Raw genomic sequence first — 17,081 nt, forward strand, 5'->3', positions numbered from 1 at the left:
ATTCTTTGTCATGCATGTGACATTAGCAAACTATGCCAGCTATCCCACCCAGAGTCTTACTCAACCAATTAGCCTCTAGAGTAAATATTTTCAAACATTTTGGGTCATTCCAACTCCTATTTATAGTAGACAAGGTGACATATACTATATATGTTTATTGATGCAAGCCTCAGATATACCTGCACTTATTTGTTAAAAACCAAAGGCCAACCTTTGATGTCGTCTTTGTGAAATATAAAGCTCTTATTGAAAATAGAATAGGTCTAAAGATCAAGTTACTCCAAATGGATAATGGGCGAAAGTATCTCTTAACAGCATTCAAAGACTATCTTAGCATTAATAGAATCCAGCACAGACTCACCTGTCCCTATTCTCGCCAACAAAATGGCACTGTTATGTTAAAAAAAAACACTTGCATATCACTAAAATAACCCTTATATTCCTAGCCCAAGCATCTTTGCCTCTTTCCTTTTGGGGAGATCCACACTCTCTGCAACCTATCTCGTCGATAGACTACCCAGCCAAACCCTCTCCTACAAGACACCTTTAGAACTACTCACCAGCCAAAAACCCGACCACCCATTCCTCAAACCACTTGGTTGCACCTACCATCCCCTATTCAAACACTACAACTCTCATAAATTTGACCACAAGTCTCATCAGTGCATCTTCATTGGATACACAGATATTCAAAGAGGGTATCGATGCTTATCCCCAATAGGCAGAGAATTCATGTCAAGAGATGTTATCTTCAACGAATTTGAATTCCCATATCCCTAACTCTTCACTAACAATAAACCAGAACAGCGCCCTACTCCCCAACCCAACTCTACTCCCCTCATCCTCACCTCCCCACTTAGCTCATGGAGGAGAACCTTTCTCCAAACCCGCTCTGTATAGATCCCTCGTTGGAAGACCCCAATATGCTGCATAATTACCCAACTTGATATCTCTTTCGTTATCAACAAGGTCTTCTAATTCATGCAGTACCCTCTCGACAGCCATTGGAAAGCGAAGAAGAGGATACTGAGATATCTTTCCGAGATTATTCATTATGGCCTCAAATTTTAACATACAAATGATTGCAGATTTTATGGATTCTTCAATTCAGATTGGAGCAGTGATGTTGATAACAAAAAATCAATTATTGAATTTTGTATGTACCTAAGATCAAATATTGTCTCTTGATCCAACAAAAAACAAACTATAGTGTCAAAGAGTTTTACAGAAGCTAAATATAGAGGACTTGCAGTAGAACTTACAGAAATCATTTGGCTTCAGAATCTCCTAACTGAAATGCAAGTTGTACTACCAAACTAAGTCTCTACTATGACAGTCAAAATGCTGTATTACCAGCTACTAACCTAGTATTGCACAACAAGAGCAAGCATTTTGAACTAAACTTTTATTTTATTAGAGACTATGTCACTCAAAAGAATATTACTATAAAGCACATTCCATCTAAAAACCAAATTGCTAACACACTAACAAAGTCACTCTCAATATCAAACTTTTTGAGACTTAGAGCCAAACTCAGAGTAGTTGAAAGGGACCAAACCAGCAGAATTGATGTAAGCAAGAGCAAACTAACCTGAAGAACACTCATCATGAAGCAACAGGGTTAATGTTAGTATAGCTATACTAATAGAAGCTTCTGAGGATATATAAAATGCTGACTCAACAAAACAGTTAGAGACTAGAAGTGTGTATAAAATTACTGTAAAGCTGAAGCTATCTATACCCTGTACATTATAAATCAGTTTAAATAAAATTTAATGTAAAAAAATATAATTGAATTTAATTAAAAGATGATATTTTAGTCGAATTTTTTTTTTGGGTGATGGTTCGAGTCGTTACGAATAGATCAGAATCATTTAATGAATAAATTAAAAAAGACGCATTAATCCTTGTCTGGTCGAACGTGCATATTTTAGTTTTTTTTTTTAACCAAAAATAAGAAGACTCAAATCTGCAATTTCTAAGTGAGTATGGAGAGACTATACTGTTTAAGTTATAACTCATTGACATATTTTAGCATTTTATACATAAAGAAAAACCATGTCATTTTATTAAAAAAATTATGCAAAAAAGTTATAATTTTTAAACACCGAACAAATGCAGCTTTATTTATTATTTTTTCTCAAGGCGAAAATGAACCTTCTCCAGATATAAACAAGGTTGCAACTTATCAAGAAATGAATGGAGAAAATAATTTCATATTGGAATGTGATGACCATATATAACTTTAATTTTATGGCCCCTGCATGCATGTATTTACTCATACATCTGGCTAGCTGTCACAAGCTCAGCACTCTTTTATCAAAGTGAGATAGGGGTGTTGAGTTGATCATACTGTTTTTAGCAGCTTCTGTCGCAATAAAGGTTTGATCAAAAAGAATTTCTTTGTGGGTCTCCTATTATGGTTTCTAGATCTCTAAAACCCTTTTTCAAGTTTATGATTACAACAGGACTCATGTATTTATTACTATGTAAACGAATCTCGCTTAATTTAATATCAATTTATGATTCACAATAATCTAGCTCGTTAAAAAGTTAATCGATTATTTATTTACTTTTTTAAATGTAAGCCGATAATGAAGTTTATGAAGATTTTGACATTCAACTAATTAGTTTTTGATAAAAAAAAAAATTAATTAAATTTTTTATAACAATAAATAATAGATATATTATATCTTTTCATTAATAAATAATATAAAATAAAACGAAATTATTCATATGTTTTATTATTCACAGTGATGTAGCTCATTATTACCACATGTGTATGAGAATAATATCATTTTCGATAGAAAAACATTCGTTATATTATGTGTTTTTAAAAAATTTTTATTAGTGGCTCTCTATTTGTCATAAAACGAAATAGATAAAATTTTGCTTCAAATTAGTTTTTAAATTAATTTTTATAAACAGATACGTCACTATATTTATAATATACACATAAGCATTTCATTAAAATTTTACACGATTAATTGACAAAAAAATATAATGTGTCTATTTTTTATTATTGTAAAAGATTTAATTGATATTTTTTTTTCAAAGACTAATTAATCGTTATTTTATTGTATTATTTTATCAATGTATAGGTTTAATTTCTGGTCGATCAACAAATTAAACCAGTGCTTGCTTAAAATGAAAAAACTATTATTTTTTTTAATTTAATTTTACTATATTGATAATATAAAAAAATTGTATACACTAATCATTCAATTAAATTTATATATTTGATATTTTTTAAATGATGGATGGAAATATAAAAATAATTAATTTTTCTCTTAAAATATTAGACGAATTAAATTAATTTTTGAAAGATACAACTATGATTCAGATTATTAATCCTTTTTCATTAAATAGATAATTACACGTGACATTGATCAATTTGTGACATGCTGTCACCAAAAAAAAAATTTGTGACATGCCATCGTTAACTGATAAAATCAATTTGAATCCTTAGAATATTTTTTTTAATAATCATTTTATGTATACACTAAAATTAATTAAAAAATTAGTTATTAGTATAAATATATATTAAAATATAAAATATATATTAAAATAAATTAAATAATATATATTTTATATAAATATCTAATAATTAATTTTAATAATTAACTTTAATATATAAATAATATTTTTTATTTGTAGTAAAGTAATTTGAGGAAGCAAATTGATGCAAATATAATTTTTTAGAAATCGTTTTTATCATTATTAACCTGTAAAAGAATAAATCTTTTTTATCTTTAATTTATTAATTATAATATTATATTATATTTAATAAAAGGACCACTACTACAGTGCCACATCTTCAATTTCAGTTCATTTTACCTGTTACCATTATTTAAGTTAGATTGCCCAAAAGAAGGTGACGGTGATGAGGTCAAACTTCTTTATGATTAGCTATCATGTTCATTATAGTATAGTTATTCGTATTTCATAGTTGTTTTTGTATTAATTACTACGAGTATTATTCTAGTAATTACAGTTACATTGCATATGAATATATGATAATAGTTTTCTTTATTAGATCGATTCCGTAACGAAAACTTGTAGAACTTGATTAATTAGCGTATCATAGACAGCCACCAGAAGCAGCGCGATCCAACGAATTCCAAACTTAACCACCGTGCTTTCCGGAACGCTATTTGTCTCTAGAGGAGTATTTGATTGGAGGACAGGATATAAAATTATAAATATTAGAGATATAAAAATTAATATTTTTATATTTTATTTGATAATAAATTAAAAATAAATTATATTATTTTTTATTTAAAAAATTTGAAAAAATATAATAAAAATATAATTATATAAAATTAATAAAAATAATAAAAAAATAAAAAATAAATTATTTTTTGTTAGTATTTCTATGTTTTTTTTATTAGAATAGATACAAAATACATTTAATATCTCTACACACAATGTTTTTATTGATGTTTTATCTGTCAAACATAATTTTGTATCTCTATACTTTTATCCCAGTGTTCCGTATCTATAGTTTATAAGACTCTGTTTGGTTAATATATAGGATGAGACATAGACAAAGACATAGGCATAAAATATTTTTTTCTATATATTGTGTTTGGCAAAAATAATGAACAAGACACACAAATATTTATAAAAGACTGAATTACTCTTTATTCAACCACAAATTTTATCACTATTGATGTACATCCATCACCCCAAATACTGTATATATATGTTATTACTATTAAATTTTTATTTTTTTTAATATTTTTTATTTCTTTCAATATCATCTCAAATTATCATTTAAATATTAAATATATAATTTTTCTTAAAAAAAGAAAACTAAAGTACAAAATTTATCAAAGATTATCAAAATTCAAATAAATAAAAAATTAAATGTATAATTTTTTTTTGAAGAAAACAAAGAGGATAAATTTAGTTGTAAAATCTAAAAAAAGAAAAGGAGAAAAAAAATTTAGAGAAATAAGAGGATAAATTTTGAAAATTTAAAAATTGAATAAGGATAAAAGAGTAAAAAATTAGTATGTCACAAGTTGTGTCTTAGTGTCTCACCAAATTAAAAGTACATAAATTTAGTGTCTCTATTTTCATCGGTGTCCTTTAAAAATGTGTCTCACTAAACTAAACAATAAATTATATCTCATTGAGACTGAACATCAATCAAACGTTACCTAAACAAACACAATCTAGCATATTTAGTTGAGTGTATAAGTGAATTTATTTTAAAGTTAACAAATATATCTCAAAAGATTATATTTCAGGAGTATTATATGAATTTAAGTTTTATAAAAATTATATTGCAAAATAAAAAAATTAATTTTTAAATTCACAATTTAAAAAATTATCATAAATTCATCACGTATGAATATTATTGAATAACCATATAAAATTTATATCATGTTACGGAATTTTATATTTGAGTACTATAAAAAAATTGTATGTTTAGTATTACAAATTGTTGGAAATTATTTTAATATTCCCATGCATAACTTATGAATATGTTTGTTTTACTATACGTAGTTCTTAATTTCTAAAACGCACCTAGAAGGAGAACTATTTGATAAGAAATATATTAAGGGATATAATGGCAATTGTATATGTTAATTCTTATTACATTATGAAAATATCAAATACCCACATTTTAAATAGGAATAAAAATTTTAAATTTTTACATACAATATATTTTTTTTCAATGAAAATAATTATATTTCAAAACTTCAAATAAATATGCTAATAATATATTTTCATACATGAGAATAAATTAGAATTCTTTAAAACAAACGCTTACTAGAGGTTTTTTATTTTCCTTTAATAGAGTACTTATTCAGAATATAGAAATAAATTTTTATAATAAATATAATATTTTGAAATATTTAATATTTAATATATAATATTATATGCAAAAAAATATTTTTTTATGTAAAACATTTCACTTTTGTATTTTGTGCAATGTGTTTTGATATTATCTTTTAAATTGATGTTTAATTTTATGGTTTTATATATTTTAGGTGTTTTTTGATACAATGGGAAGTTAACACGTGTTGCCGGTTGGTACAGCAAAAATATGAATGAACAAGAGGATCATATACATATGGATTATGAGTTTAATTTTCATCACATGTAAAATAATTTTATATTAATTGTAACACGTACCACATAAAACTTTACGCTTAAACCATAAAACAGAGATGATGTGGTGTTACGATCTCTAAAATAAAAAGTGTACATATAATAACAGAAAGAGTATAATAAACTAGGAGTCTTGAAGAACAGATGAAATAAAATCTGCGAAAATAAAAGCGCAACGCTCAATTAATGAGTTAACTTGCGTGCTAAGGAAACTATAACTATCCAGCATAAGATAACACAAATAGGAATAGAGAGCCAAAGACAAAATAACAAGCTCCTCACTCAGCCCGCGAAGTCAAGACTGGCCGGAAAATATATATACACATACATATACATATCTAAAACCCAAATTTACATAAACAAAATCATGTCTCTCCATAAACCTCTAAGAGGATCAAAAGAAACAAGTTATGCGGAGAGGAAAACTAAGTACATATATATACATAACTATATAACAAAAGTAACCCGACAGCCACTTCGCTTCAAAAGTCCAGACGCCTAACGAGGTGCCTCTCGACCTGCATCTGAAAGACGACAACACAATATGGGGTGAGAACCAGAGGTTCTCAGTATGGTAAAGGTGCCACACATATAAGATATAAGGTCCTGGGAATGCCAAAGACAATCCTAGAACGCCGACACTCAGATTATAAAGCTTAAAGTATTAGACAGAAGCCATAAAAGGTTATTTTCTAAGAGTATCTAAGCCTAACTTAACTTAATGTTAAATCTAAATCCCATACTGCCATTCCTCCATACCTCCATCTCCGTCAGCATTTCACAGGCAAATAAACAGATAAAGGCAAGCACAAGAAGGTTACAAATACTGCAGGTAACAAATATACATTTAACATAGGAAGTACACTTAGGCACACCCAGTTAATGCACAAACAAGTAATTCAAGTAGTATGCACATGACGCATGCCTGTCCTATGGCTGATGAGTCTCATCTTCGGTTATCAAGCCAACCCGACAAGTCCGGTTTGCTAAACCGTTGGACTGTCCCCCGACGTGCATCCCCATGAGTCTATGCATTGTTGTCAAACTCTCGAGTTGACTCGTACGAGTTTACGAGTTTAGATATGGAATCGAGTTGACTCGGTCATAGACTCTATCCTGAGTAAACTCGGCTAGACTCGGCTAGACTCGGTCAAACTCGGGCAAACTCGTGAGTCTAGGACCGAGTTAGCGAGTTTGTATTTTTTTTTCATTTTTGCTCAAAAAAGCGTCATTTTGAAACAAAAAAATACTTTATTTTATTAGGGTTACGATAACACTCCCAAAGAATGAAAGAAAACTCACTCACAACTTACTCATCTGCATCGTTTCTCTCAAGTCTCACTTTGTCCATGTTCTGCCGCAGTTGCCGTTTCCCGTCGAGCTGCCGTTATTCACCTGCGTCTGCTACCTCTGCTCTAATTTGTGCCATTGTCTTTATGAATTTTACCTATGTTGCCCTCTGCTTTGTATTTCTTCACATCTCCAATATCGGCAACTCCATCATGCTATCACCGTTCACGAGTTCAACTACTTCTCCTATAGTCCTATCTCTACTCGGGTTTGCACCGTCGTGAAATCCATGACTATTTGTCACCGTCGTTTCATGCTGCTGTTGCATCCTCACCACCGTTGCCTGCTGCACCCTTGTCTTCGATCTGCTGTTCTTGAGACTTTTCCCCTTCTTTTCTTCTGTATCCTCTATTTTTTATATGCCTTTTGTCCTTTTTTTGAGCCTTTGCTTTTTGATTTAGTTTTTCTTTTCTTTTTAAATTTTATTGCTTCTAATTTTAGTCTATTGCTTATCATTTATGTTAGATTGCCAGATGGTTCATCCATTCATGGCTGATTAGTAATTAATTATTTTGATTAGAGTTAATTTGATTATTTGATATTGTTCAATGTTCAATTAAATATTTAGTATTACAGATTTAGAATTTTTAATTTTGTGTGTTCTATGTTGTATTTGTATAAGAATAATTATAGAGGATTTGAATGTGTATTTTAAAGTATTTGTTATAATGTATGCTATTATTTTTAATTTATTATGTGCTTTAAGATTGATATTATTAATTTTGAAGGGTTAGAATTGAGTAAATATACATTAAGTATGATATATATAAACTTCATAACAGGTGAACTCGTACGAGTCTACGAGTTAACTCGCGAGTCGAGTCTAGGTCAGCTCCACGAGTTTACTTAGACTCGCGAGTCTATGCATAGCTTTTACTCATATATATATATATCAAATCGCTCAATGGGGTACCATTTTCGGGAATTTATAAGTGCCCGGTCACCCCTTACGTCGTAGGGTCAATAGAGTATCGAGTTTTCAACCTGGTACACGTGGTGGCAAGCCACGGTACTTTACCCAGAGAATCTCATATCTCAGATCATTTAATTATTCAAGCCAAGTATGATGCATGATCATCCGTAACATTTCATAATCAATTCATCATTTTTTAGCTTTACTTTACTTCTAAGTTATCCCCATTTTCTATCTTCATCTTATTATCAGGTTTAATGCTACTATTTATGACAAAAGGAATGAAAATAGAGGTTTAGAAGTTCGAAATAGAATTTAAAACCCAGAAAAATTATGTTTGCTGAAAGAGGAGCCACGCGTCACGCGTACGCGTGGGAGTATAAAAATGCAGCTCGCGCGCGCGTCCCTTTGTCATGCGTACGCGTAGGTAAATACTTCATGTCACGCGTGCACGTGGGTCATGCGTATGCGTGGACATGCTTGCTAGCCCCTTACGCGTACGCATAGGACCAGTTGCGTACGCATCGCCAAAATTCCATGGCACGCGTACGCGTGGACGTACATTCTCTCAAAAAAACCAGATTCAGTAGCAAGTTGCAGAATTGAAAGAAGGAAATCAGTTTTGAGTTCAAATCTTCCAACACCTATAACTTCTTCGATTTAAAATATTTTTCACCCGTTCTTCGAATGGCATAAACTTCACGAATCCAATTTTTACTTTAAAACAAGTTGGAAACAAATTGAGAGTTCGAAAGCCAAATTATGCCTCGTCGAAATTCAGCCGAAAACCAACTTTTTACAAAACCCCTTAAACCTTATTTACATCCAAAATCTCCATTCCATTCCTTACCAAACTTACCAATCCCAACACTATATACCAATAACAAGACTCACCATAACTCTACACCATGCTATCAATCACCATTCATCAACATTATACATTTCAACAAATTCATCATGCCTTCATTCAATATGTTTGCAATCCTATAATCACCAACTTACTCATGCTTCATTGTAACATCAATATAATAAAAACCTTCGTCACATAATCAAATCACATCATAAATATCAAAAATACTAAGCATTGTACGTTTTCGTGCGTTCAGCTTATCCTATGGTCATCTAGCCTAAGTTTTCACAAAATATTATATATTAAATGCACGAAAGCTAAACCATACCTTAGCCGATTCCCACGTAGCGATAAACAATTCACCCAAAATAAACACAGCCCTAAAAGCTCAACAAAATACCAATGCCCAGCCTCCACCAAAATTCCAACGTCCACAATTTCAAACTCCAATTATTTATTCTCAACCTAATATACATTCATAACACATATATACCCAATTTAATATCCGAATACCCGAAACATAAATTCAGCAAATTAAATAGGATTTATGATATCCTCATCTTACCCAAGCTTCACATAAACAAGAGTGAACGATTTTCTCAAGCTAATTGGATCCTAAAACATCAAAGAGCAAAGAAATTCAACATCTCTATTCAATTTTCGAAAATTTGGGGGAAGAGGAGGCTGAGAGTGAATAAGCAAGTTACCAATGAAATTGTTCCAATAGAAACGTAGAACTCGATGCGGTGGTCGTGTGGCCGCAAACGGTGCAGCAATCGAAACTCGGACGGAGAAGTTACGGCGAGTTGAATTTGCCGTAAGGGTTTCGGGGTTCTTTTCTTCCATGGAAGCTTTCAGCGTTGCTTCAGCTGAAATGAGGAAGAAAAGGGGCTTTGGTTCATTTAAAGGTTGGTCCGGTTGGGTCTACAGGCTCGGTTTAGGTTCGGTTTAACCGGTTTGGCCCGTTCAGTCTAATCTTGGGCCGAATTTTTCAAAATTAGTGTCAAAATTCTCGTTTCGATGAGCTCTATCCTAATTTGATATAATATTCACATTTCTAATCTTCTTTATTAAAAATTAATTTATTGACTAATTACTTACTAATTTAACGGAATTTACATTAATAGTATATTAAAATTAAATTTATAGATTATATGATCTACATAAGCATGTATTTATATTTTATTTATCTTTTAAAAATATATTATAATATTTAAAAATATTATTTATACACTAAAATTAATTATCAAAATCAGTTATCATTGTATTTTTATATAAATATATATAATTTAATTTATTTTCAATATATATTTACATTATATTTAAATATAAATTTTACACTAATAACTATTTTTAATGATTAATTTTAATGTACATACACAGTTATAGATGTACAATATTACATAGCTGTTAATTTTGAAATGTCCTTATAATTAATTATCAAACGACAAAAATACTCTTTTATATATATATATATATATATATATATATATATATATATATATATATATATATACTATTATGTTTAACAAACATTAAAATCAAATTAATATTAATCCAAAAACCACAAAAAATAGAAACCCTATCCGTTCATATTTTTCCTGTCTCCAATAATTCAATAGAAACTGAAACTTATTTGTTCTCCATTTTAAAATTAGGGGATAAGTATTGTTTTGGTCCCTAACGTTGAGGGTCAGAATCGAAACCGTCCCCAATGTAATTTTGGATTTAAAATCATCCTTAATATTTTTTTCGTATTAAAATCGTCCTTTTTAATAAAATAGTTTTTTAAAACACAATAATACCCCCAACCCCCAACTGCACTACCCATTTTGCATTCCCTGCCATCATCCCCTTTCTGCATTCTCCACTATCGCCACCCCCTTATTTCCACTATCACCCCCTTATTTCCACTATCAGCCATCCGATTATTTTGCATTCTCCACCATCACTGTTCATTCTGCATTCTCCACCACCGTCACCGCCCCTATTTCCACTATCAGCCATTTCTTTTCATAACAACAATAATAACATATTATACATTCAAATTCAAGAATCCATGATCAACAATAACAGAACATTCAAATTAATAATAACACAAACATTCAACATTAAAAAATTAAATGAACATAGAAATCAACACAAGCAGAAGCAAAAAGCAAAAAAAATCAACACAAGAAGAAGGCAGAAGTAGAAAGCAGAAAAAATCAACACAAGAAGAAGGCAGAAGCAGAAAGCAGAAATTGAAGCAGAACAGATGCAGAAGTTCAAACACAGCCAAATCAACAAGCAGAAGCACAAATTCAACAAGAAGCAGAAGCAGAAGCTCAAGCAAAAGCAACAAGCAGAGGCCAAAGCAAGAACCACCGGCAGCTCGTGGGCGATGGAGCGACAGCGGCTGGGCAGATTGGTGGTGGCAGGAACCCAACTCAGCCTCAGATTCCTCTCTCTCCGCGCGCCGCCCTCCTCGCGTCAGGCTCCCCTTCCTGGCGACACACTCCACGGCAGCGGCAGAAGCATGCATGAACGGCGGCGACGTTTCTGGCGGCGGCTCGTGGGCGGACCGGCAACGATGTAGGTGTCGCGATGGTGGCACCAGTGCTCCCTCTCTCTTTTCAATCTCCTCTCTCGCTGCTCGTGTTCGGTGACGAAGGACCCAACGGTGGCGGCAATGGCCTCCTGCGACGGTGGAGGCCTCCTCCCCTCCTCCCTTCGCGTTTCCTTCCCCCCCACCCCCATAAACGTGTTTCCTTTCCCTCACCCCTCCCCTAAAATGCATTGTTTTCTTTTATTTTTTTTAAATTTTATATTTTTTTTATTAAAATAGGGGTAGTTTAGGAATAAAATGAAAAATTTTATTAAAAATGACGATTTTAATACGAAAAAAACATTAAGGATGATTTTAAATCCAAAATTATATTGGGAACAATTTCGATTCCGACCCTCAACGTTAGAAACCAAAACAATACTTATCCCTTAAAATTAGTGTTACAAAGATATTGTATTCTCTTAAAATGAATTTTACAAGTATTTTAGTCTTTTTAAAAGTTTAAATTTATCATTTTGAATACATTAAACAACTTTAACTTTAAAGGAGTATTTTAGTCTTGTTTTAGATTAATTCCAAAAAAATTATTTTAGTCTTTTAAAACTTAACTAGAAAGGCTACTATATTAGTCTTTTTAATATTTAATTCAAATTTTTAACTTTTAATTTCTAATAATACAATCAATCATCGATATTTGTTAATCATATTATAATATTTTTAACCTTTTTAAAAATACTAAAAATGTATTTAATCTATTATAATTTAATTATAAGAGTATTTTAATCTTTAAAAGTTAATGCCAAAAAATTATTTTAATCTCTTAAAATGAATTTATGGATATTTTAGTATTTTAAAATTAAATTCAAAATTTAATTCCTACTATAATTAAAAATTTTCAACCTAAACATGGTATTTTCGTTAATTTTTTTAAATTAGTTCTAAAAGGTAATTTTTGTTACAATAATAAGAATAGATATTTTAGTCCAAACAACATTAATCAAAACTGTAAAAATTCAGTTAAATATTAAATAATAAATAAATAAATTAAATGAGAATAAAACGAATTATGAATTTAATATTTATAATTCAGAGAAAATGCTGGTGAGAATTTAATTTAAAAAATAAAATCGAGTGCAAAAAATATAATTAATTGCGGAGAAACAAGTACCGGCGTTAAAATTAACTATACCGGCTTAAATCTATTTGGTACTTTGAGTGAGAAAAACTAACATCGTGAAAATGACAAGGAAAAATATTTAGAACATAAACTTGAACACTTATCTTAAAGGTTTGGCCCAAAATCGGGCCAAACGGGCTAAGATTAAGATTGGGTCTCACTTAGACCCAAGGCCCAAACTCACATACTAACACTCCTCAACACTCATTTTAGCCACATTTGTCAATTTAGAGAGAGAGAGAGAGTCCTAAATACTTTTCACCCACCACATTCAAATCCACATAACTTCCAAACCGTAACTTTGATTGACGATCTGTTTGCGGCTACGCATTCGTCTCGATCCTCTCTTCGATTTCATCTAGCTATTGTGGTAAGAAACTTCGAAATTCTTGTCACATTTTCCATTTATCTTCAATTTCATCTTTGAGGTGTTGAGAAGATTTTGCTTTTTGATGTTTAAAAGAGGTTCAATCTTGAATTCTAATGGAATTTCAACCCAAGATTACGTGAGACAAGATAAAGAATCTCAATTCCCCAAGATTTTTCACTATATGCAGAAACCTAGACTTGAACTAAGAGAAAATTGATGTGATTAGATGAATTAGGAGTTGTTTGGCTTGAATTTGGCGCAGAGCGGATTCGCTTGGCGTGGGATCAGTGCGGAATTGAGCTGAGGATCACATTTGTAAGGATCTTGGTGGACCTAGACTGGTTGACATTGGAAGTGCCAGAGAAGAGATTTTTTTCCGAGGTTGAGACCGTCGTTAATAAAGGGTCTTAATTTCGGATAGACATTGTGTAACATTATGTGAAAACCTAGGTTAATTATCCCTAGGATAGGATTAAATGAAAATGGTAGTTGTTATGATTAATTGGTTGTGAATTATGAGTTGTATTTGTTGTTAAATAATATGAATGCTTATTTGTGAATGAGTTTGAATATGAGGTTGCGGTATGAGTGCCTAATATGGTAATTGATGTGAAAATTGGACTGGAGGTTGTGATAAGGTGAGGTATTCCCCTACTTGATAAGTTGAGGTAAGCGATGGCGTTGCCACGTGTGATACGTTGTTGAATTGATGAGAGTAAATTGGATAAGTGATTGTTGGTTTGTTTGAAATGTAGTGTGGAATGGATCTTTTATTAGGTCTTGAATAGTTGGGAAGGGTAGAGAATTGATAGATGTATATTGAGGATGCTCATAAATGGCTTTGGGATGGTTTAGAACTGAATTGGGATGTGAATTGATAAAAATGAATATTTGTGTAAAATTGACAAAAACAGAATTTTGATGAACTTCAACGGGTCATAACTTGGCGCTCGAAGTTTGGATTTACGTGAAATCTACCTTAAATTAAAGCTAGTGAAAAGATCTTTAAAATAGTCTAAAAACAGATGAAAACTGATAAATGTGGCAAAAGTTATTGATGTTTGAACTTAGGGGTGAAAAATTGAATTATGCAGAGTTGCAGAGTTTTTATCAGAACTGAATCTGTCGATACGCACTTATCGTGCATACACATGCGTCATGCGTACGCATAAATTGTAAAACAGAGACAAATGAAAACAACCTTGCGCGTACGCACAGGGCATGCGTACACATGATATGAAAACATAATTGAAATGCGTACGCATGATGTCCCAACCCGAATTGAAATCGCCCATGCATACGCACGACTGTGCTAATTTTCTGAAAAATTTTATTTTTGTTTGTTTAACCTCCCTAATCTGATTTATAAACTTCTCCAACCTCCATATAGAATTAAATAACCAAGAATTAAGCTTTGAATACACTGGAAAGTGATATAATGAGATGAACCGGTTAATTCCCAAATAACAACTTCGTAAACCGGATGAAATTATTACGGAGATGGTGATTTTATCCCACCCGCGGTATGGACGGTGGTGATATCCCGCCCACGTATTAATGAAATTGACAAATTGATAAAAGATTAGGGATTAATGAATTTAAATGTGATAAATTGACAACGAATTGGAGTTAATGCACCTAATAATTTGCGAAGTTGATTAGAGTTAATAATAAGTGATTAACTTCCTGGGTAAGATGCAAGGACTGTGACTTGTCCCACTTTCTCTAAGTTAAGTGGGGATGGTGATCTTGTCCCGTCTTTTTTGAGGACGGTGGTGCTATCCCCCTCACGAGGAAACAAAACTGATTACTTAATAAAGAATTGGGGATAAAGAACATAATAACTTATAGAACTAATTTAAGTCAATGATAATGATAAATTATGGTCTGAGTGATCGGATTAGTGAGGACGGTAGTATTATCCCACTTGTCTAGTGCGTTATTGCTTTGTGGGGAAGGTGGCTTTGTCCCGCCCACGATAAGGACAATGGCATTGTTCCGCTCATGAGATAAGTAAATTAATGAATTTACAAACAAATAGAAATTAATGAATCTAATGACTTGTGAAATTGATTAAAGACCATGATTATGATTATTTTGACAAGGTCGGTGGTTCGCCCCGCTTTCTAGGCAAGGTCGGGGATTCATCCCGCTTGCTAGGCAAGGTCGGAGGTTCATCCCACTTACGAGGCAAGGTCGTGGGTTCGTCCCGCTTGCATATTTGGATTGGCACCTGCACCATGCAAGGATGGAGGTTTCATCCCACTTGTTCGTAGTTGTGGTGTGATGTGGAGACGGTAGTCTCATCCCGCCTATATTCTTTCTGTCTCTGAGGTGCACAAATCACTTACCCTGAGAGATATACAGGACACTCACCCTACAAGGTGTACAGCGTACTCACCCTAGGAGACTATATATATGCGAGGAAACAAGTTCTTTATTAGAATGTAGAACAAAGAGACGATATTTGAGTCAACTACTGGATGTATCGGGTTCTGATAGAATAATCGACGTGTAAGCTCATAGCTAGTAGGATAGGCATGCATCATATGCATCTATGTGAAATCGTTTGAGTCTGCATACTGTATTTGTTTTGCCTATGTGATTATTTCTGTTTAATTGTTATTTACCTTACTTGTTGTAATTACTTCTGGTTGTGCTTGACTCTTAATTACTTGTGTTTGTTATGACTACTGAATAAATTTCTGAACCTTTAGTTACTGAATTTTGAACCATTATGAGATTGAGAGAACTGACGACTTGAATTGAGAAGAGTGAGAATCTGAGATCACTAATATAGCTGAGATTTAGTTTGATTACCCTGCTTGGATTAGAAAGGATCCTAAACTTGGAATCATTATCCTACTGGGAACCTTCGGGTTCTCACCCGTTGTAAAATTTTATTGAATTTTCATATACAGGACGTGATGCACCTCGTTGAGTGTGCTGGATTCTCTTGGAAAGCGAAGACTACTTTTGGAGTTTTATTTTGTACTCATTGTATTTACATTCTCCACTTTTGAACACATATTTGTAAATCCCTTTTAGAGGTTTTGTTGTATGGAGAAACAGGATGTATTTTTTGTATATTTTGATTTGTAATATAGTCTAACCGGCCTTTTCTTCACAGGTCGAGACTAGTACTACTTATGTATTTATATTCTGAATCCTATATATATTTCTGTATCTCTTTGTACATGTGTTTATACGTTTTTCTTTACCGCTTTATGAGAGATATGGTTGTTGTCTTGTTATCCTTTTTTTACAGGCTCCTAGTGTATTATATCCTTTTCGAATATATGTATGTATCTTTTGATTTTAGACGTCATAATGTCTAACCACCTTTGATTTACGACTTAAACATAAAACTCTGTGTGGTAAGATATTACAAAAACAATACTTTTGTCTTTCTGTAGCTAATTGGAAGGAGAATTTCATATAACCAATATATAACATGTTCTAAAAATAAAAGAATAAAAAATAATTGCTGACTTGTATTATGTCATTCACATAGACGGATCCAAGTTTTAACTTGTGGAGGCAAATACTCCCACTAATATTTAAAAAAAAATAAGAACACATATGTTCCATTAAAAAATTATATTTACTCTCACATTAAAAAAATAATTATTAAATTTTGTATTAAAATATTTATTTTATATATATCTTTTAACTTTTAAAATTAAAGTTTGATATACTATTAGTATAAAATAGTTGTACACATACATTCAATTACGTAATATCATATTA

The 17,081-nt window shown here is 31.7% G+C and overlaps 1 long non-coding RNA gene across 1 annotated transcript; it reads right to left on the bottom strand.

Moving 5' to 3' along the window:
* Positions 1-6,354: 6,354 nt before the first annotated feature.
* Positions 6,355-10,112, bottom strand: LOC112729328 (uncharacterized). The gene is made up of 4 exons (XR_003166484.2): positions 9,944-10,112; positions 9,802-9,851; positions 9,565-9,701; positions 6,355-6,647 (listed from the first exon to the last, which is right to left on the bottom strand). It is a non-coding gene; the product is annotated as an uncharacterized lncRNA (long non-coding RNA).
* Positions 10,113-17,081: the final 6,969 nt, after the last annotated feature.

The sequence above is a fragment of the Arachis hypogaea genome, chromosome 12 (genome assembly GCF_003086295.3).
Source record: "Arachis hypogaea cultivar Tifrunner chromosome 12, arahy.Tifrunner.gnm2.J5K5, whole genome shotgun sequence".
NCBI classification, from domain to species: Eukaryota; Viridiplantae; Streptophyta; class Magnoliopsida; order Fabales; family Fabaceae; genus Arachis; species Arachis hypogaea.